This window comes from Castor canadensis, chromosome X (genome assembly GCF_047511655.1).
Source record: "Castor canadensis chromosome X, mCasCan1.hap1v2, whole genome shotgun sequence".
NCBI lineage: Eukaryota > Metazoa > Chordata > Mammalia > Rodentia > Castoridae > Castor > Castor canadensis.
In genome coordinates this window covers 92460645-92474597 of record NC_133405.1, presented here as the reverse complement: position 1 = coordinate 92474597, position 13953 = coordinate 92460645, and the positions used below count along the sequence as shown (strand labels likewise).

Sequence of the window (13953 nt, the reverse complement as noted above, 5' to 3'; positions counted from 1 at the left end):
TTTGGTGGAAACCCTTCAAGACAAAAGTTGGTCAGAATTTCACATTCTCAAACTTTGAATAGTTTGAATAAACTTTGAACAATTATATTAATCCACTTCATTGTTATCATCTGTGTCATCTAAGTCATTATCAAAATCTAAACCATTGCCACTTTTTCATTTCTTTTGCAGCTTCTTTTACTGTTGGAACTTTGATTATTTCCAACATTTTCTGTCTCTATATTAAAGAGAATAATAATCTTACTTTTTTCCCACACTTTGTACAAACTTGAAGTTCACAGGCACATGGTCTGCACATTATGTGGTAAGAATTCTTCACTGTCATTTGTAAACACTTAACAGATTTTTTTTTATGGTGTTTTGTTTTGTTTTGTTTGGTGGAGCTGGAGTTTGAACTCAGGGCTTCCTCATTGTAAAGCAGGCGCTCTCCTGCTTGAGCCACACCTCCAGTCCATTTTTGCTCTGGTAATTTTGGAGGTGGGGTCTCGCAAACTGTTTGCCTCTCTGGCCTCGAACCACAATCTTCCTGATCTCCACTGGTGCCCAGCTATTTTTTATGTTTTGATAATGATTAGTATTTGCTGTATTTTACATGCCATTCAAGAACTTCTTTACAGTGCTGACATACTCCATCATGAAGTTTTGCATTAATTTTCTTGGTCTGAACAATCTTATCAAACTTTCATTTTTGAAGCTAAACATATTCTGGTGCTTCTGAGGCCTGCCTGGAACGAGACATCTTTCTGGGAACTCATCACTGAAACCACAATCACCTCAAGCCACCAGTGCAGCCAAGTTTCAAGGAAGAATGTCTTCTTTTTTTAATATAGGTATTTATAGCTATAAATTTCCCTCTTACCACTGCTTCAGCTGCATCCCATATGCTTTGGTAAATTGTATTTGCATTTTCACTAATCTCAAAGTATTTTAAAACTTCCCTGCTTACTTCTATGTTATTGAGGAGTGCATTATTTAATTTCTACATATTGTGAGTATCCCAAACTCCCTTCTGTTGTTTTCTAACTGCATGCCTTGTGGTCAGAGAAGAGACACTGTATAATTTAAATCCTTTTAAATTTATTGAGGCTTGGTTAACATATGTCCTATCCTAGAGGATGCTCCATGTGTACGTGAAAATTCTTTTCAGATTGCATTTTATGGTTGTTCTGGGAGTATTCTATGGATGTCTGTTAGGATTTGTTCAATGTTCAGTTTCCTCTGGATCTTCTAACTAATAATTCTGTCCATTGTTGAAAGCAAGTGTTGAAGACTCCAACTATTATTGTTCAATTGCCTCTTTCTCCCTTCAATTCTGTCATTTTTTTATCATTTTTACATTTACTCACACCTGTATACATTGTTTGGACTATTTCCCCTCAATTCTGTCATTTTTTGCCTCATGTATTTTAGGACTCTGTTGTCATGTACCTATATGTCTATATTTATTATATTTTTGTGATTGGCCCTTTCATCATTACGAAATGTATGTCTTGATCTCTAATAATGTATGTTTTCAACTTTGTCTGATACTAGGATAGCCAATCCTATTATGCCAGTGTTGGTAGATACACCTGATAGTTTCTCACAGGCCCATGAGACTCTGTTCATTTTTCTCTATTCCTTTTTCTTTCTATTCCTCAGAGTGGATAATCTCAAATTGACCTGTCTCCAAGTTTTGCTGATTGTCCTTTCACCAACATGAGTCTATCTACTATTGAACTTCTCTATCTCATTTTTCATTTTAGCTATTCACGTTTTCAAAAATAGTATCTATATCTTTACTGATATTTTGTAATTGAGACATTGTGCTCATACTTTTTAAAAATCCTCTGTGAAAATTTTCCTACAGTTTTTTTAACATATTTGTAATATCTGATTTAAAGTCTTTGTATTATAACTCCAATATCTGGGCTTCTTCAGGTTGATCACTTTTTTCCCTGCGAGTAGACCATAGTTTCCTGTTCCCTTGTGTATCTAGGAATGTTTGTTTTAATTGAGCACTTCAAATTTCATGATGTGGCAATTTTGAAAACAAGACACCCTCTCCTCATGTCTGCTTTTGTAGTAGCGGCTGCTGTTGTTGCTTTTGTGTAGTAGTGGATTTTTCTAGACTAACTCTGTAGTCTGTTTTTTGTTGTTGTTGTTATGTGTAGTCACTAAAGAGACTTTTTGCTGTTCAACTAATTATTAGAAAAAGATTTCCTTAAATATATTGAACAAATGAGTATTCTATTATTTGCCAAGGGAATCTGGGTGTTGCTTTCAAAACTCCAGCAATTAAAAACTCTGCTTTGTCCATCACTTCCTTCTTAGGTAGAGACTCAAGGCCCACGAGAGGTAATGACCTTATCAGTTTTTCACGGGCATGCACACAACACTGAGCATGTACTGGGCTTTCTAGATTCCCAGGTGTATGTTGGAGCTGTGAACATCTTGTTCACCAGAAAGTTCTCTTAAGGGTTTTGGCCGGCTTCTTTTTTGCTACAACTGGTAACACATTCTCAGGCTTCTGCAATATTAAACAATTGCCACCTGATTCTTTTTGAGAAAGGTCCTATGGATAGGGTTGTTTTCACTGAGAGCAAAGTCAGAAAAAGACAAGTCCTGAAAATACGGCTTTTCCAGAAGCTACCAGAGAGATCAAATAGTGACAGCTCTGTGGGGATGAGGCTTTGGGGGCCTGAAGGAATCTACTGGAGGAAATTAAATGTTCTAAAGCTAATTTAGAACACTGAATTCTACACACAAAATGGCTGAATTTTATGATGTGTAAAAGATAATAACAAAGATGCTTAAAATTATCTAGGTTACCCATTAAAAGAAAATACATGAAAAGGATATAAGGATGTGTATTGAAAACAGGGGGTGGGAGGTAAAGGGTAAGGGAGAGTAATAGAAGGGGTTGAACAAACCACAGTAAAGTACACCCACAGGGGACATACATTGAGACACCACTTTGAACGAAAGACAGACTGTAGAATAGGTACAGTAGGGGGGAAGTAGTGGTGGGGGGGGGAGGGTGAATGAAGGAGATTAAGGTGATGGTATATGGCAGATGGACTTCATATACCTATATGAAACAGAACTACGAAATCTCTTGCAATTGCTTTAAGTGGGGTGGGGAGGGGGTTGAAGGGGAGAGACAATGGGGGTGATGTAAATAATATACAAAATAAATCTAATTGAAATTGCCACTATGAATTCCTCCCCTGTATAATGAATATATCCTAATAAAAATGTATTGAAAAAAAGAAAATATGTGAATGCATAAATTACAAATTAGAAGGAAAATGGAACATGAAGTGAAAAAACTTGCAAACCTATTGTAAAGCAAAAACTCTAGAGAAATAAAAAAGGATTGGTACAAAGCTGGGCACAGTGGCTCATACCTGTAATCCTAGGAACTTGGGAGGTAGAGATCATGAGAATAGTGGTGTAAGCCCAGCCCAGGCAAAAAGTTCACAAGACCTGATATCAATCAATAAAAACTTGGGCATGGTACATGCCTGTCATACCAGCTACACAAGAAGCATAAACAGGATTGAGGTCCAGGCCTACCTGGGAATAAAGGCAATGTCCTAAAGCAAAAAAGAGTGTGGCTTGAGTGGTAGAACATCTGCCTAGCAAGCACAAGACCCTGAGTTCAAAACCTAGTACAACAAAAAAAGGATGGATTCAAAAGCCAGGTATGGTGGCAAACACCCATAATCTCAGCACTCAAGAGGCTGAACCAGTAAGATTAAGAGTTCAAGGCCAAGCTGGGCACAGATGGTTCATGCCTGTAATCCTAGCTACTCAGATGGCAAAGATTAAGAGGATTGTGGTTCAAAGCCAGCCCAGGCAAATACTTTGTGAGACCCTATCTCGAAAAAATACATCACAAAAATGGGCTGGTGGAGTGGCTCAAGGTATAAACCCTAAGTTCAAACCCCAGTACTGAAAAAAAAAAGAATTCAAGGCCAGCCTGGGCTATATAGTAAGACTGTATCTCAAAACATAAACTGGATGTGGTGGTGAACACCTATAATCCCAACACTGGGGAGGCTAAGGCAGAAGGATCATGAGTTCAAGGCCAGCCAGAGCAACATAGTAAGACCCTGTCTCAAAAACAAAATTCAAACAGAAAGGGCTTGGTTGTGGCTTAAGCAGTAAAGCATTTATGCAGGAGGCCCTAGTTCAATCCTTGACATTGCAAAAACAAAATAAAGAAGAAATAACATAAAATAAGTATGGATTCAAAATGAGGGCGGCCCTTGAAATACCTTAAGCTATGAAAAAGTATGATGGTGCTCAAAAAAATGATGGTGACATGTTAAAAGGATTCTGACACCAACTTGAAAGACTTCCAATGCCCAAATCTGGGACAATTTGAGCAAAAATAAAAAAGTAAAACAAATGCCCTTGAATCCATTGTGATATATGTACTTGAATAAAGGGAAAAGAGAAAGCTCTTCCTTACAGTAGAATTCCATTTCAATACTGCACACATAATGGTGGAAATAGAACCATAATTTGACAAACAGCACAGGAATAATTGTTGCAGGCAAGCATCCTCAATGGATGCTAAAATTAGTGGGCATATGATGAAAAACAAGATATTTAAATAGTCTCAAAGTATTTTTATAGGAGAGTTATTTATTACGAAAAAAAAAACCTTTGCAGTAGAGAAACCTGGCAGACACCACTTTAAACAAGTGGTCAAATAATTAGGCATGTGGAAAGCATGGGACCTGTAACCGAGAAACACTGAGAAGGGCATACTATCACGTCTGTGGAATTCTAGGATGAGAGGGTCTAACAAATATTAGGAGTTATGGAAGCAGAAAATGCAGATGGAAAGAGAGGCAATATTGACAGAAATAATGGCAAGGATTTTCTGCTTGTGATAATACCAGGCTAAGCTAATAAAAAGGTATAAATTATACAACACACACACGTACACATGAACACATGAGCAATCTATCATATACCTACCTTTATATCTCTACATATGTGTATATGTGTGTGTTCTATGTGTGCATGTGTGTATATGTGTGCATGTAAAAATCTGAAAATACTGGAGGGCTAAAAATATAGTTTGGAAACTACCAGGCTATTTGTTTTGGCAGATGGAGGACTGGGTGGGGGTTAAAGCAAACCCTGAATCTAGAGAGGTAAGGATATCAGAACATCAGAGAGGTCATGGCTCAGGTGGTAGCACAGGCATGAAGCCGAGTTCAAACCTCAATAATATAAGAAAAAAAAAAAAAAAAAAAGAACGTCAGAGAGGCTTTTGTCCTGAGGGGTTTTGGCCACAGTCACATCTGGGTTTCTGTTTGTGGGTGAGGAAGCCCAGAAGAGACTCTTCTCACATTGACTGGGAACTCCAGTGATCTGTACCACCAAGGTAAGAGCAAATAAAAACTAAATTCCTTCTTTAAACCCCAGGGGTGTAGAGGAGGCCATTGGCCTGTCAACCTGTAATTATATAGCCAGCTCCTCTGTCATTCAAGAGCAAGGGCAAAGAAGACATATTCACCCAAACAACGAACTGAGAGAATTCACCAACATCATACCTTCACTAAAGAAGGTGCTAGAGGAGGTATTTCCAGAAGAAAGGAAGTAATCCAAACTGAAAGGTCTGAAGTGCAAGAAGAAATAAAAATTTTAAAAAGCCAGGCATTGGTGGCTTATGCCTGTAGTCCTAGCTACTTGGGAGGCAGAGATCAGGAGGATCACAGTTTGAGGCTAGCCTAGGCAAACAATTTACGAGACCCTAATCCTGAAAATGCAAAAAAGGACAGGAAGAGCTGGCTCAAGTGGTACAGTGACTGCCTAATAAGTGTGAGACCCTGAGTTCAAAACCCAGTACTGCCAAAAATAAAATTTAAAAAGTGGTAACTGTGGACAAATGTATAAACATTGACCATCCTAAGGAATGAAAATAATATCTAGCAGGATTAAAAATTAAAGTACCAGACAATTATACGTAAGTTGGGAGGGAATAATGGGAGATATCTGGGACAAGAATAAAATCTTCATGAACTTCAGACTTTGGTCAGATGCAGGGTAACCAGAAAAAGAATGGAAATAGGAGGGCTGGTGGAATGGCTCAAATGGTAAAGCGCCTGCCTATCAAGCAGGAGGCCCTGAGTCAAAACCCAGTGCTGCCATAAGAAGTTTATAAAATGACAAAAATAAAAAAGAATGGAAATAGGGTACAACTTCCAAACTAGTAGAGACAAACAACAGAATCATGAAAATTCAATCTGAAAGGAATAAAAGATGAGAAAGAGAAATGGAATGGTTTCTGATGAGAATGCACAAAATAAGATGGAATATTTAACTCCAGTAAACCAGCAGGCATTTCAAAGGTAGATAGACTTACATGTTTCAGTTAAGAGAGAAAACAAATGAGCAAAACCAAAATGAAACAAAAATAATGACATCCCCAACAGACAAAGAGATATGCAAAACCTACAGTAAATGTCATACTTAGTGGAGAATTAATGGAGCCATTCCATTAAAGTCAAGAAGAAAATAAGGATACTTCTCTCTTCTGCCTCAATACTGTACTCAAGAACTTGATCCATGCAAAAAAATGCAAAAAAAAAAAGAAACAAAAGGCATAAAATCAGAAAATAAAAGACAGAATTGTCATTACTATTATTCAATATGACTTTTCATGTTGAAAACCCAATAAAATCTGCAAATTATTAGATCTACTGAGAGTTCTCCAGGGCTACTGGATAAAGATCAGCATATAAAAATAGTGCTCTGCACAAGGAAGGGGTGAGGATAGGTAAGACACCTAAAAAACTAGCTAGCATTTGTTGCCCTTAATGCAGAGAAACTAAAGCAGATACCTTAAAGCAACTGAGGCCAATAGGAAAAGGAGACCAGGAACTAGAGAAAAGGTTAGATTAAAAAGAATTAACCTAGAAGGTAACACAGGAAATTAATGTGAGTCAACTCCCTGTATAGCTATCTTAATCTCAACCAGCAAAAACCCTTGTTCCTTCCTATTATTGCTTATACTCTCTCTACAACAAAATTAGAAATAAGGGCAAAATAGTTTCTGCTGGGTATTGGGGGGGGAGAAGGAGGGGGCGGAGTGGGTGGTAAGGGAGGGGGTGGGGGCAGGGGGGAGAAATGAACCAAGCCTTGTATGCACATATGAATAATAAAAGAAAAATGAAAAAAAAAAGTGCTCTGATAGATAATAGATAGATAGATGATAGATAGATAGATATCTGATGAGAGACTAACATTCAGAATATAAAAGAATTCCTAAAACTTACCAACAACAGCAAAAGTCAATTAAAATGGGCAAAGGACTTGAATGGACATTTCTCCAAAGAAGATATACAAATGGCCAATAAGTTTATGAAAAGTTGTTCAACATTACTAGTTATTAAGGAAATGTAAGTCAAAACCACAATGAGACAAGAAGATACCACTCCACACTCAGTAGGGTAGTTTTTATTTTTTTTAATGAAAAATAACAAGTGTTAACAAGGGTAAGAAATTGAAACCCTTGTACATTGAGAGTGGAAATGTGAAATGTGAAGCCACTGTGAAAGAATTTGGCAGTCCTTCATAAAGCTAAGTATAGAATTACCATGTGATCCACCAATTCCACTTCGAGGTGCATACTCAAAAGCAGAATAGAACACTGGGTGTGGTGGCACACCTTTAATCACAGTACTCAAAACAACAATAACAAAAAGCAGAATTGAAATCAGGGTCTCAGAAGGATGTACCTTAACAGCATTGTTCACGATAGCCAAAAGATGGAAGCAAACCAAATGTCTTGTCAACAGCTGAAAAGTTAAGCAAAATGCAGCATATGCATACAATAGAATATTATTCAGCCTTAAAAAGGAATGAAATTCTAAAGCATACCACAACATGGATGAACCTTAAAAACACTATGCTGAGTTAAATAAGACAAAGGGACAAATATCATCTGATTCCACTTAGTTTAGACTCTTAGAATAGGTAAATTCATAAAGTCAGAAAGTAGAATAGAGGTGGTTGGGGCTGTAGACAGGATACAGGAGAATTATTTGGAATGCTGAAAAAGTCTAGAGATAGAGGTGATATTCGCTCCTGAACTGTATACTTAAAAATGTTTAAAATGGGATGGGTGCCAGTGGCCCATGCCTGTAATCCTAGCTACCCAGGAGGCAGAGATCAGGAGGTTCGCAGTTTGAAGTCAGCCTGGGTTTACAAGACCTTATCTCAGTAAATACCCAACACAAAAGAGGGATGGTGGAGTGACTCAAGGTGTAGGCCCTGAGTTCAAGTCCCAGTACTGCAAAAAAAAAAGGTAGCTGAGCATGGTGGTACACACCTGAAATCCCAGCACTTGGAGATAAGAGACAGGAGGATCAAAAGTTTTAGACCAGCCTATGTTACATAAGGAGACCCTGTCTCAAAACGAAAGTTTAAAAATGATTAAAATGGCAAATTTTGTGTATATTTTTACCATAATAAAAAGAACTAAGTGGTGAAGTACCATGCCAGTAACTCTGCATTATTTTCTGAGTAAACACAATATTTAAATTAAATTATAAAAATAGTGGTCCTATAATTAAGCAATTAAAAATGAAATTTAAAAAGGACTCATTCACAGTGGCAAAATAAACTCATTTCCAGTAATGAGAAGCTTAAAGGAGATACCCAGTGTATCAGTTTTCTGTGATGCATAATAAATTACCATTAACTCAGGGGCTTTAAGCAATACACATCTATGACGGTTCCCATGGGTCAGGAGTGTTGCCACACCTTACCAGGTCCTTGGCTTAGGGTCTCACAGACTACAATCAATGTGTGAGCAGGGCCTGGGGTCTCATCTCAGGCCTGTAGTCTCAGGCCTTCTTCCAGGCTTTTGTAGTCGGTCAAATTCAGTCCCTAGCTGTTATACTATTGAGGCCCCTGTTTTCTTGCTGGCTGTCAGCCAGGGGCTTACTCTAAACAATTAAAGGGCATCCTCACTTATGTCCTAGCTATGTAACCCTCTCACAACATAGAAGCTTACTTCTTCAAAACCAACAGGAGAATTTTCTCCCAGTCAGCTATGGCAGAGTCTTACATAACGTGATGCGGTCCATCAGTTGGCCCTATAATATAATGCAGTCAAGTAATGTGCATACTCACACTCAAGGGAGAGAGATTATCCAGGGGGTGTAGACCAGGGAGTAGAAATCTTCTAAAACATCTCAGAATTCTGCCTACACACTTAAGAATATATGTAACAAAAATGTGGCGTCTTTACCGTTTCCTGCATGGGGGCAGGAAATGTTTCTCTCTTTTTCCCACTTTTATCCTGTTATACTAAATTGCTTTCCTAGCAAACTTTACTAATATTTTTACTACAAAAAAGAGCAAAAATGTATAAAAAAATTTTTGAGGGAAATATGAAACATTTTCAGAGGACAAGTTATTGAATGATGGATGGTGAGGCTCAGTGTCATAAAGCTATAACTCTCTACAATTCACCTCTAAATTAAATGAAATTTCAAATCCCAATAGGATTTTTCATGAAATTTGTTGATCTGATTCTAAAACTCATATGAAAGAGATTTGTTTGAGAATAGTTAATAAATTTTGGACAAGAGTTGGGGGGAAAGGTGACTTGTTCTACCAGATATCAAGATTATTTTAAACCTGTAAAAATTAAAACAGTGTGACTCTGGTACAGGAACAGACAAATGGATTAATAGAAGAGAACAGAAAACCCAGAAACAGGCCCATAGAACTTAGAATATTATAGAAGTTGCATTTCAAACACTGGGGAGCCAGGCACTGGTGGCTCCCACCTATAATCTTAGCTACTCAGGAGGCAGAGATCAGGAGGATTGAGGTTCGAAACCAGCCCAAGCAAACAGTTCATGAGACCCTATCTCGAAAAAACCCATCACAAGAAAAGGGCTGGTGGAGTGGCTCAAGGTGTAGGCCCTGAGTTCAAGCCCCAGTACTGCTAAAAAAAAAAAAAAACTACTGGAGAAAGGAAAGAAACTGCAATGGTGTTGGAGCCACATATTTTTACATGGAAAGAAAGAAAATGAAGGAAGGAAGGAAGAAAAAAAGAAAAAATGAAAAACCAAATGAAATGATACCTCAATCTCACTAAATATCAAGAAAACATAAGTTTCAGCCAGGCATGGTAGCACAAGTCTAATCCCAGCACTAGGCAGACTGAGGCAGGATGATCATGAGTGAGTTCAAAGGAAAAAGAAAGGGGGAAGAAAGAAAATATAAATTTCAATAATGAAATATCTTTTCACATCCATCACATCTGATACAGGATAAGTGGAACAAAAAAACCCCTCATGTATTGCTGGTGGAAGTATAAATGGAGAACCACTTTAGAGAGCAATTTAGCACTATTTACCAACATCCAAGGTGTATTTACCATATTACCCAGTAATTTTGCTCCCAATTCTTTTTTCTAGAAAAACTTTCCAACATGTACACAAGAAAAGTATACTAAGATGCTCATTTCAAGATTGTAATAGTGTGAAATTGGATAATGTGTAAATGTCCTTCAATAAATAAATAAAATGTGGCATAGATCTGCAGTCAAATATTATACAGCAGTTAAAGAAAAGAATTGACTCTATTATCAACATTTAAGTGGAAAAAGCAAGTTACACAATAATATCTATTAGCATACATATTACACATTAATATATGTTAGATGTGTGTATAGTCTGAAAACATTTCTGTAAAATTGAACAGCATACAATAAAATACTTTATTGCTTCTACAGACATAAACATGTGTAAATAGAATTAAAACACAAGCACTAAATTCACAGTAGTGTTTGCCTTGGGGTAGAAATAAGGGAATAAGATTGTTGGTGGGGAAACAAAATACCTCAACTTAGTTGCTTACCATAGTGCCCCCCCTTTTTGGCAGCGCTGGGGCTTGAACTCAGGGCCTCATACTTGCTAGGCAGGTGCTGTTACCACTTGAGCCACTCCACCAGCCACTCCATAGTACCCCCTTATCTGCAGGGTATGTGTTTCAAGATGCCACTGAATGTATGAAACCATGGATGATACCAAACTCTGTCTATGCCCACAGCATTGTCCCATAGTACCAGAGTTAATCTGTCCTTCCATGTTTTATGCCCTGGTGCCTCCATTGCACAGCTACTCTTGCACTTTGGGGTCATTTTTCAATAAAATAAAGGTTACTTGAACACAAGAACTGTGAAACTGTAACAGTGCAATCTGATAACCAAAATAGCTACTAAATGAGTAAGGGTCTAGTAAACTGCGCAGTGTGAACGTGCTTGACGGATGATTCATGTCACAGGCCAGAGAGAGAAGGATGGTGCTACATTTTATTATGCTACACAGCACAGTGTGTAATTTAAATTTACAAATTGTTTTTTTCTGGAATCTCCCTTTAATATTTTCAGGCCACAGTAACTGAAACCATAGAAACCAAACCTGTGTGTGGAAGAACTAATGTACTTGTTTTTATCACTTTAAAAAGCCTAAATTTGACAGTAAAATGATAAAATGTCAATAATTGAGAAGCCTGGGTATTTGTATAGGTGTTTGTTATATTATCCTTTGTACTTTTGTGCGTTTTAAAATTATAAAATATTCCACACAAAGTAAAATTAGAGACTCTTCCCAAATGATGCTGACAGAGAAGGTCACATTTTAGAGCCAATTTCAGGATGTTTGTGCTGAGCAGCAACCGAAAGTGTAAAGGGAACAAAAGGAAAAGAAGATGACATGCGTAATCACCACCCTGTTCCCATGGACACGCTTCTCAAGTATTCTTTTCTATTTGCAAATCATATTAGTCCTCCCAAAGCTCAAAACAATATGATGAGATGACTAATACACCATTAATATTCCTATGTGTTCTATGAGGACAAAATTCTAAGACTCTGGGCAACAACTGTATAAAATGTGAAATTTTATAGGAAGATAAAATATATATGCACAAAATTATCGAAATCCTTGCACATTAAAAAAAACATTCCAAAGGGGCATTTGGTAGGGCAGAAATTGTTTTATCTGATACAGTTAATGGAAAAAGTCAATAAAGCAGGGAATAGAAGATATAATACATTAATAACTTACTATCTTAAGTTAAAACATATTTATATGTATGTGTATATATGTGCATCACTCATCCTCAGTCATTATTTAAGATCATGGCCTTCTCTTTGTGTATGAGACCTGATTGGACTTTAGCCTCATTTTTCCTACATAAACTGTATCCATGATGGATTAACTGTGAGTTATAGTTTTTATTTCTTTAAAGTGGAGCAGGAACTTAGCAAGAATTCTAATGTAAACTAAGAGCAGAACCCTTTCAGAATTTAAAGTAATCTAATGTCTAATAGTGTTGAATGTCTTTTCATACATTTATGTGCCTTCCATATATCCTCTTCAATGAAAGTTCTCTTCATATCTTTTGCCTAATTTGTAATTGGATTGCCTTTTTGTTGTTGTTGAGTTTTGAGATTTCTTTATAAATTTTGCATTTGTCTAACCCACATTTACTATGACCTCATTTTTTTTGAGACAGGGTCTCACTATGTAGCCCAGCCTGACCTCGAACTCCCAGTCCTCTGCCTGTCTCTTGAGTCCTGGGATTACAAATACCATCACACCTGGCACTATGACCCATTAAAAAAAAAAAGAACAGATTTGCTTTTATTAAGTCTTTCCAAAGCATTCAACTTAGTTTTCATAGAAACTACAATTCTCATTCTTTTCACATTTGTATTTTATCAGTTTATGTACTATTTTACTAAATTACATTATTACAATTACAAGTGCAGTGGTATCAGCACATTTGGGAATAACAGAACTGATTGTTGGTAATCATACAATCCATCTCATGCAAACAGAAGTGTAGGCATACTTAAGAGAAGCCTACTAGCTGTGAGAATCCCTGGGATTAAGGGTATCTTCTAGCCCCATTCTGTTGAAGGGCTGTAGACAATCAGTTTAGGTAAGGTTAATTAAGACAGCTTTGAGCAGTACCTGAATCGCAGCAGCACCCTACTTTCTAGAACCCATGCCTTGGCCACCCAAAGCTGCCATGCTCCCCTGTGCCTAAACTGAAGTGGAGCCCTACATCTCAGGGCCATGGTGCCTGGGTCACCCACAGTAGCCATGGCCTCCTTAGCCTGAGCTTACTAAGCTGAGCAGCCAGCATCCCAAGACTGAGCTGTCATGGAACCCTATGTCCCAGGGAAACAGAGCATAGACTCAGCTGAGACACTCTGCTCCACAAACCAAATAGTTTCTTTAGAATGAGACTGGTCCCTTAGAGTCTGAGCTTCTGAGACAACCCTCTCCCCAGGGAGTGGAGATATTGCTGTGCTGCTCCCTGCCCCCAGGCCATACTATGCCCTACCCCCAAGGTCAGAGTCATAACTACAAACCTGAGCTGCTGCTGGGAGTGCCTCACTGCCACAGACACCAGCATTATGGGCTATTTTCATCCAATTCTGCTTCAGAGAGTAAACTTTCCCTTCTCCCCTCTCCATGCATACCAAAGTACCACAATAGGTACGTGAGACCCTGAGCCTAAGACCATCGTGCCATAGCTGCTCTGAACACCTGTGCCCCGGAATCCGGTGCTCCTGGAGACGCTTGCAGGCCATGTCAGACCCAACACCAAAGGGACCAAAGAAAGTCACCAAATCACAGAGAAGAACAAGAGAGCAAGAAAAGATCAAAAGATCTATATAACAACCAGTAAACATTAAGAAAATGGCAGTAATAAGTCCTTACTATTAATAATTTCCTTGAAAAGTTCCTCAACATTATAAAAGCTATATATGACAAACCTACAGCCAGCATTATACTTAACGGAGAAAAATTAAAACCATTCCCTCTAAAATCAGGAACCAGACAAGGATGTCCACTATCTCCACTCCTATTCAACATAGTACTGGAATTCCTAGCCAGAGCAATTAGGCAAGAA

At 37.8% G+C, this 13953-nt stretch overlaps 1 pseudogene; it reads right to left on the bottom strand.

The window, feature by feature from the left end:
• Nucleotides 1–87: 87 nt before the first annotated feature.
• On the bottom strand, nt 88–876 carry LOC141419478 (uncharacterized protein C9orf85 homolog pseudogene; annotated as a pseudogene).
• Between the last annotated feature and the right edge of the window lie 13077 nt (nt 877–13953).